Source organism: Myotis davidii, unplaced genomic scaffold (genome assembly GCF_000327345.1).
Source record: "Myotis davidii unplaced genomic scaffold, ASM32734v1 scaffold520, whole genome shotgun sequence".
Classification (NCBI taxonomy): domain Eukaryota; kingdom Metazoa; phylum Chordata; class Mammalia; order Chiroptera; family Vespertilionidae; genus Myotis; species Myotis davidii.
In genome coordinates, this window is record NW_006292908.1 from 2,920,815 (window position 1) to 2,929,433 (window position 8,619).

Sequence of the window (8,619 nt, forward strand, 5' to 3'; positions counted from 1 at the left end):
CAATCGTAGAGCAGCTTCCGGCCGCTTCCGCCCGGTCTCTAGGGAAACCGGGGGCCCGCCCCCAGCCGCCTCAGCCCTGGCGCCTGCGTGGTCTGGGCCGTACGGCCAGTTGCCCGGATGGACGCGCGGTGTGGGAATCGTGTGGATCCACGTGCGGAGGTTTCCTACCGCCCCCTCGAGGCCGGAAGGGAGGGGTTGCCATGCAAACTGCTAATTTTTTCTTGAGGTCATGGATGTCAGTGCCCTTTATCTTCCCCCAGAGGCCGGCGGTTCTGAGGGTCCATTGTTAGGAGCATGGCTACCATATAGGCAAGCGGTTCTCAACCTGTGGGTCGCGACCCCTTTGGGGGGCGAACAGGGATCGCCTAAAACCATGGGAAAACACATATATAATTACATATTGTTTTTGTGATTAATTACTATGCTTTCATTATGTTCAGTTTGTAACAATGGAAATACATCCTGCATATCAGATATTTATATGACGATTCATAACAGTAGCAAAATTACAGTTATGAAGTAGCCACGAAAATAATTTTATGGTTGGGGGTCACCACAACATGAGGAACTGTATTAAAGGGTCGCGGCATTAGGAAGGTTGAGAACCACTGATATAGACACTGAAGGATTTATGGTGATGTGGGTGGGGAAAAGGGGGGAAAATGATGGCAAGAGCAAGGCGGCCATATAAACAAATATGATTAGCAAGTATGTTAAAGTTTATTGCGTTTTGTTTGTTGTTTGATTCAAAGAGACTGTACCAGATTGGACCCCTGAATTTTAAAAAATCTAAACTGAATAGAATTTTTAATACATGAGTCAGATGAAATCTCTAACCCAGACCCATCAACTTGTTGGGTGCCTTTGGACAGGTTATGTAACGACTCTGAGCCTCCGTGTATCTGCTGTAAAGAAATAAAAGTCCTGGCCTGGCCTGCGGCTCAGTTGGTTGGAGCATCTTCCCCTGCCCAAGAGGTTCCGGTTCCATTCCTGGCCAAGGCACCTGCCTAGATCTCGGGTTCCATCCCCCTGGGGGGGGGGGCGGGGGCAACCGATCATGGTTCTCTCCCACATCGATGTCTCTCCCTCTCTCTCTCCCTCTCCCTCTCTCTCTTTCTCTCTCCTCTCTAAACTCATTAAACATATCCTTGGGTGAGATTTTCAAAATTATTACAAATAAAATCCCAAGGTTAAATGAAAACTAACATATAGCTTAATATTCCCATGTATATCACCTGCCTTCTTTTGAGATGTCTTGTGTGCCTGTCTGTGTATGTGTACGTTTCTTCCAAAGAGGAAATTTGGAAATTTCTTTGTGTGTGTGTGTGTGTGTGTGCATATATACATAGGCTCAAACACATTGTTCTTTTCACAGGATCTGCTCTTACAAATAGGATGTGAGAACCTTTGAAAACACCTTTAAAGGACATGTTGATGAATCCATAAAGGAGAAGAAATACCAGGCAGAACCCGACTCAGTGGTTAAGAGACCAAGTCTTCCTCTTAGATATCTGGACCAGTTCCCTGAAGGTCTCCATCGTAGGATCTAAGGGACTGATGTAAAACCCCGCTGATTTTTTGTGTGAACGCTGTTGGATAAGTCCAGGTAAAGAGCTTTTGAAGTAAGCGCCTCCTTGGCCACTAAGTGTTCCTTGGGCTATTTTCAAGGGTCCAATTATTTGTAGAAAACAGAGTGTGTTTTTTTCTTAATTCCTCCATGTCGAGAATGACCCAAACCATGGAAATACCATGGCAGATTAAAACTGCTACTTTAGAAGAGTCCTACGCTTCCTACACTCAACTTCAGCAAAAGTGAGTCAGCATGAAAAAAACAACACACGTAATAAAGCCCTCTTTCGTTAGTTTCATTTATTTCCCTGTCAAGTGTCAAATTGAAGGGTGGCTTTTCACTTAGTAGAATAACAGACAAGAAGAACCTTGAAAACCCGAGGGGAGGGAGCAGGGCCAGCTTGATGAGAGTGCAACCTGAGCAGGAGCACAGAGCCCCATGCTGGGACAGGCCCCACACTTGGTTTAATACTCTGCCATTGTCGTCTTGAAATTGTTAATATTTGAAAAAGGGAGCCCGCATTTCCATTTTGCACTAGACCTCACAAATTATTTAGCCAGTGCTGGGAACAGAGAGAAGCAGCATAGAAAATGACACTTAGAAAACACCTGCATGTCAGGCACAAGGCTCAGAGCTTAAAACAATTATTTCAGTCAATATGCCACCGAGGGTAGGGATCATCATTCTCGTTTTACCAAAGATAAAACAGGCCAGCAGACACTAAGCTGCTTAACTCGAGGTTATGAATCTAGTAATGGCAGATCCATTTTTCAGTTTTCCATGGAAGAGAATTCATTAGTTATGTTCCTCCCTTGAAGGAAATCATTCCCTCTGCCCATTTTTGTTGGTGCTTCGAACACCAGATAACCTGGAATAGCGAGAGTAAACGTTCTTCCAATATATTAAGAAGCAGCCCTGCCCTGACCGGTTTGCCCAGTGGATGGAGCGTCAGCCTGGGGACTGAGGGGTCCCAGGTTCGATTCCGGTCAGGGGCATATGCCTTGGTTGCGGGCACATCCCCAGCACGGGGTGTGCAGGAGGCAGCTGATCGATGTTTCTCTCTCATCGATGTTTCTAGCTCTCTATCCCTCTCCCTTCCTCTCTGTAAAAAAATCAATAAAATATATTTTTTTAAAAAAGCATAAAAGACTCAGAGGAGCTAATATGTGTTGTTTTGTTGTGAATTAGGGGACGTAGGGGACTTTTTGGTTTGTTTATTTTTTAAATGCTATAACCTTCCCTCCCCAGTTTAATCAATAGACTCTAAACTAAGATAATTTCAGGAAATAATTATGTTAAGACTGGAACATAATTGTATATTTAAGTGCAAAATCAAGTGCCAGAATAAATGAAAGTATGCTTGAAACAATATTCATGGGGGAGCATGGGGTTTTAGAGTGTAGCTGGTGGACAGAGAAACGGGGGAGGGGTGTATCTTAGAGCTTCAGAAGTCAGGATACATTAAAAGTGACAAGCAGGAACACTCATATCAGTGCAGGGTGCAAAGGTACCTGCTTCTTTCCTAAGTCCTGAATTGGCCACTTGGAGTTCAGAGGACGGACTGTAGACAGCGTTCTAGGGCTTCAACCCGAAGAGCGTGAGGGTATTTATGAGTGTCTGCATTTCATGTTGGTGGGTGGCTAGGTAGTCAGAGGTTGACCATGGGGTCAAAGGGACAATTTGGATTGGCAAAAACACAGAGAGCTTGGTTTTGTAAGATCTTTGGCCTCGTGCAGTGACTCTCAGCTGGGGTCCATTTTGTTCTAGGAGATATTTGGCAAGATCTTGAACCTTTTGTGGTCACATCGGGGGAACTGGAGCTCTGCACTATGGCACCCGTGGGTGGAGGCCAGCGATATTGTTGAATATGCTACAGTGCCCAGGACAGCTCTTCACCATAAAAAATCGCCACCCCAAAGTGTCAGTGGGGCCAAAGTTGGGGCGCTCTGGCCTAGTAGTGTTTATACCATCCTGCCCCCCACTCCCTAACGCCCTCCTCAGCTTAAGGTCCCCAGTTGTAATAAAGAATTGGCCTTCAGATACGTGCTTTTAATTGTAAATGACATTTTTTAAGAGAAAGGAGGATATAAGAGAGGGAGGCAAGTGCTATTTAATTGCTTTTCACTGTGGGAATCTACATTCTGAAACTAAAAAGCAAATGAATGCATTTTCGAGAAAAGAGATTTAAGAAAAATACGCACACGTTTACGGAGCATGTGAGTTGCCCGCAGGGAGAAAGGCTAATGAGTCAGAAATAATTTACAAGGCTTAGATGCAGAAACCAGGAAACGCAGGCAGGCTTCAGAGGGTTGAAAGCACACTATAATTATGATGCGCTGCTGTACAATGTGCATGCCATGCAGTACTTAATAACTTTCTTCCAAGGATCTGAAACTCTGCATAAAAGCTTCAAATGTCCTGAAGAATCTCTCTCCCTCTCTCACTAGAGCTGCAGTTTCAAGCGTTCTTGGTGTAACCTAAAATATGTGCTGCTTACCATGTGATTGTGGCTAACAGAAGGTGTAAGAAGCTGGAGCTGTTCTAACAGTCAGCTCCTCTGTGCTTTGACCTTTTTGTGGTTCTGCAGTTCTGATGAAAAGCCTGCATAGTCAATTTAGTAACAACCTTTAACATGTTGCTTGTTAGGATGTACTCGATGGGCTTCGCCTCATCATTTTGCAGAGAGAGAGGTGGGAACTAGTGTGATCACGGTACAAATCATTTGGTCCCAGACTGTGAAGTCTGCAAACTTCAGTCACTGAGAAAAAGAGAAGTACTTGATGTCATATAGAAAGTGGGAGCAGATTAACATAGGTCAGGTATACGGTGTTAAATTTATAGACATCTAACTTTCATGTAACAATTGTAAGATCTCTTTCTGATTGCGAAAGTAGCTTATAATTATTATCGATCATTTGGAAAACAGAAAGGAAATAAGCAACGGAAATAATCATAATAATCCATAATCCTGGTGCTTAGAGATAAGCACATTTTGCCTCTTTATAAGGCACAACTTAAAGTTTTTGTTTCATTTCACAAATAAATTTCTGTACCTATTTCTTTACCAAACCACAAAACCACTGTGAGATGCACTGCCTGAATACATGACGCAGATAAAACTTAATAGACTTGTTTTTGATGTTATTTGAAGGAGATGAATTAATATTGTCTCATCATCTCAGAAATGTTAATAATCTCAATTTTTCTGGTTTAGATTAATATAAACTCTACAGAGGAAAGTGTTTATATTTATAGGATTTATTTCTTGAAGTTGATTCAAAGACTCTATTAAAGTGCGTATTAATCCTGAAAGTACTGCTCGTGCCTCTGATAAAACAAAAAAATTTTTTCAGCCATCATTTAAGATGTTGTAGTGGGACAAAAAGGTATCAGGTACAAAGTGAAAATCTATCCTACTCCCCACTGCACTTTGAGATAACCACTGTTGACAATATATATTAATACTAGAGGTCCAGCGCACGAAATTCGTGTGTGGGTACAGTCACTAGGCCTGGCCTGCGATCAGGGCCATTTTCCCTGGCTGCCTGCAGCTGGCCCCGCCCCCTGCCGCCACCCACCCCCAGTTTCCTGTTCACCATCAGGTGATTGGAGCCAGCTGGCCAGCTGGGGGAAGGAACTAAGAGGTGGTCAGTGTGCCTCATAGTGACTAGTTGAGTGGTCATTCTGGTCGTTCTGCCATTAGGGTCAATTTGTATATTACCCTCTTATTAACTAGGATACTTTTATCCGACTTCTTCTTGTAATAATATAGGTGGACATAGTGATAGTCATTTGTAATTCACATGGGTGGGATCATACTGTGCAGACTCTCTTCTTCACCAGGTTTTTTCATGGACTTGATCTCAAACATCATTTCTCTTCCCTGCAGGAAGATCTACTGCATTCTTTTAATGGAGGCACTGTTTTCCTGATTCCATACTGATAGACACTTACTCCTGATCTTTCGCTGCAGTGAACATCCTTGTACACTTAGTATGTCTTTGTGCCCTTCTTCAGGAGTCTGATCCCACCCTTCCTTTGGTCAAAGCTAATCTCCTAAAATTTGGTAAGAATATTATCTGTATCCTTTAAAATTATTAAGAATCATATGAAAAATAAAATCCAGAAAAATTATTAAGAAGTCAGTGATAGCCCTGATTGGTTTGGCTCAGTGGATAGAGCGTCGGCCTGGGCACTGAAGGGTCCCAGGTTCGATTCCGGTCAAGGGCATGTACCTTGGTTGCGGGCACATCCCCAGTGGGGGTGTGTGTAGAAGGCAGCTGATCGATGTTTCTCTCTCATCGATGTTTCTCTCTCATCGATGTTTCTCCCTTCCTCTCTGTAAAAAATCAACAAAATATATTTAAAAAAAAGAAAGAAGTCAATGGTAACGATACCCGAAGCCAGAGTTGCTCAATCGCCAATCCATTGGAGGTGTTAGAAATGGAGCACTACCCACGAGCTCTCCCACCATGTCTGACATGGCTCCCAGTATAGATAGTAACTACCCAAGAATAAGAGCAATTGGTTCATTTTGGTGTCACTTGGGCAGTGACATTCACTCAGATAATGGCATCTGTTACCTTCACTTGTGTAATGACAAAATGACAAATTAATAAATAATCCAACCCACCGTAGAAAATATCCTGGTTTTGGAGTTACACAGAATTACAAAATCAATACCTACTTAAGACATTTTTTTAAATGTTGACTACCTTCATGGAGTCACAGATCAAAGTCAGGAAAGACAAAGGAAGACAGGAACTGCCACAGACTGGAGGACACTAAGAAAATATAACAAATAAATGGAAGGTAGGATCCTGGATCATATCCTGGGACACTGGGGAAAAAAGACACTGGGGGAAAACTGGTGAAATTGGAATAAGCTTTGTAGTTTAGTTAATAATTTTGTACTAATGTTATCTCTTGCTTTGGATAATTATAGTTATGTACGTTGTTAACCTGAGAGAAACTGGGTAAAGCGTAAACAAACTATTTTATGAACTACTTTTGCAACTTCTGCAAGTCTATAATTATTTCAAAAGATTTTTAAAAATTGCATTGGAAAATTCCTCAGGAAGTTGTTACTTCAGAGAGAGAGAGATAATATTTCTCAACGATTCCAACAGAGCCAGCTTTTCCTCCAGCTTCAACACAGAGTACTCTTTCTTCCGTTGAGCAGCAGATAAAGTACAGCTGCTGGCTTGTGCTTTAGGAATATTTTGTACCAGAAATATATATCTCAAGATACAAGAATTAAACTTTGTACAGCAAAATGTTCATACTTTGAGAGGCCCATGGGAAGTGAGGCCAATTGAGACAAAGATTTATATTTCTCATCTTATATTTGGGCTAGAATATTTGCTTGTTGAATGGAATATTGAGCTAAGTTGACTAGTTGTCTAGATAATTTAGAATTGGGGAATTTTTTTCTCTTCCCATTACTTTTCTTTCTCTTTTTAAATTTTTTAAAAAATTGATTTTAGGGGGTGGGGGAGAGAGAGATGTGAGAAACATCGAAAGGCAGCCTCCTGCACCCCCACTCCTCACCCCCAATGTGCATGTGCCCTGATCTGGAATTGAACTAGCGACCTTTCGGTGCATGAGAAGACATCAGCCAGGGCTATTTTTCTTTCTTGTTAAGTACATACAGTTAAATTTGAATAAGTAAAATATAGAAAATCATGTGACTTCACTGTACTCCAATGGAGAAAGTAAAGAGGAACTTTGCTAAAAGGGTGACAGGAGAATTCATTCTTTGAGATTACCTCCTAAGTGATAATTAAAAGGATGTCCTTTCATTATTTAACCCATTATACCCTGTTTTATAATTACGTTCAGTAATCATCTACCACATGCTTGCCCATTCATCTATCTCTAGTCTAATACATAGCTCAACAAGGAAATGTCTTCCTTAGTTTATAGTTGAGGGAATGGAGGCTCAGACAAGCTAGTAACTGGCTGAATCTAGGCTTCAAACTCAGATTGGACTGTCTCCAAATTTCTATTTATATTGGTTAACTTTGCAACAAATTCTACACTTAATGAATTATGCCATTGTAAGATTTCAGTATATTTCTTTTGACATATTTGAACTATCCTGTTAATTTCAAGAGGATATGTGATATTTAATATGAAAATTATCATGTATAATTATATTTTCTCCAACATATAGAAATATATATGAAAATCCAAGGTCTTCTAAGTTACTAGGTTTTGTTAGTAACAGAATGTATTTAGTTAATAAATTATATATTTCATAAGTACATTAACTTAACTATATTAAGAGCCTAGAGTACCTTTTAGTAATGTATAGTACTTCAGTACACTAAATGTGTTTTTTAAAAGCCAGAAGAAAATATCAGTAATCTAAAGGAGTACCCAAAGTTTACTTTAAAAGTCTTGGGCCCTTTATTTATCATTCGGAATTACAGTGAAAAATTCATGATAATATCCTTGGCACAAAGTTACCCTTTCAAAGCAGAGATAAATCATCAGCTCCACTCTGATCTCATTGAGTCCTACTAAGACATTGAATTACGGATTTTGGGAATGGAAAATAGTATTCAGATGAGCTTTTATTCTGGAATGCAGATGCTCTATAATTGGATTGGTAGGCAAAGATCATCCCCTCGATAAAGAGAAAAAGAAAACTTTGTGGCTGTTGTTGCTTTCACCTTACAATTAAAAGCGACATAATTAGATACTGTACTTTAGCACCCTGTTATAAGATACAGGTTTAAACCTATCCCTTATGTCATGAAACCAACGAGTTTCATTCCCTGCTCCCAGCAGCCCTTTTCAGTGAAGCTGAAGTGCATTATGAGGGGTTCTGAGATGCTCTTTTGCCCGAGCAGACACTGTTCTCTCAAATTCTCTGATAAACAGAGCACATCAACACTCCTTATTTAAGTTTTCCAAACTACAGCATAACCTAGCTCAGTGGTCGGCAAACCGCGGCTCGCAAGCCACATGCGGCTCTGTGGCCCCTTGAGTGTGGCTCTTCCACAAAATACCACGTGCGGGCGCGCACGTACAGTGCAAAGTTG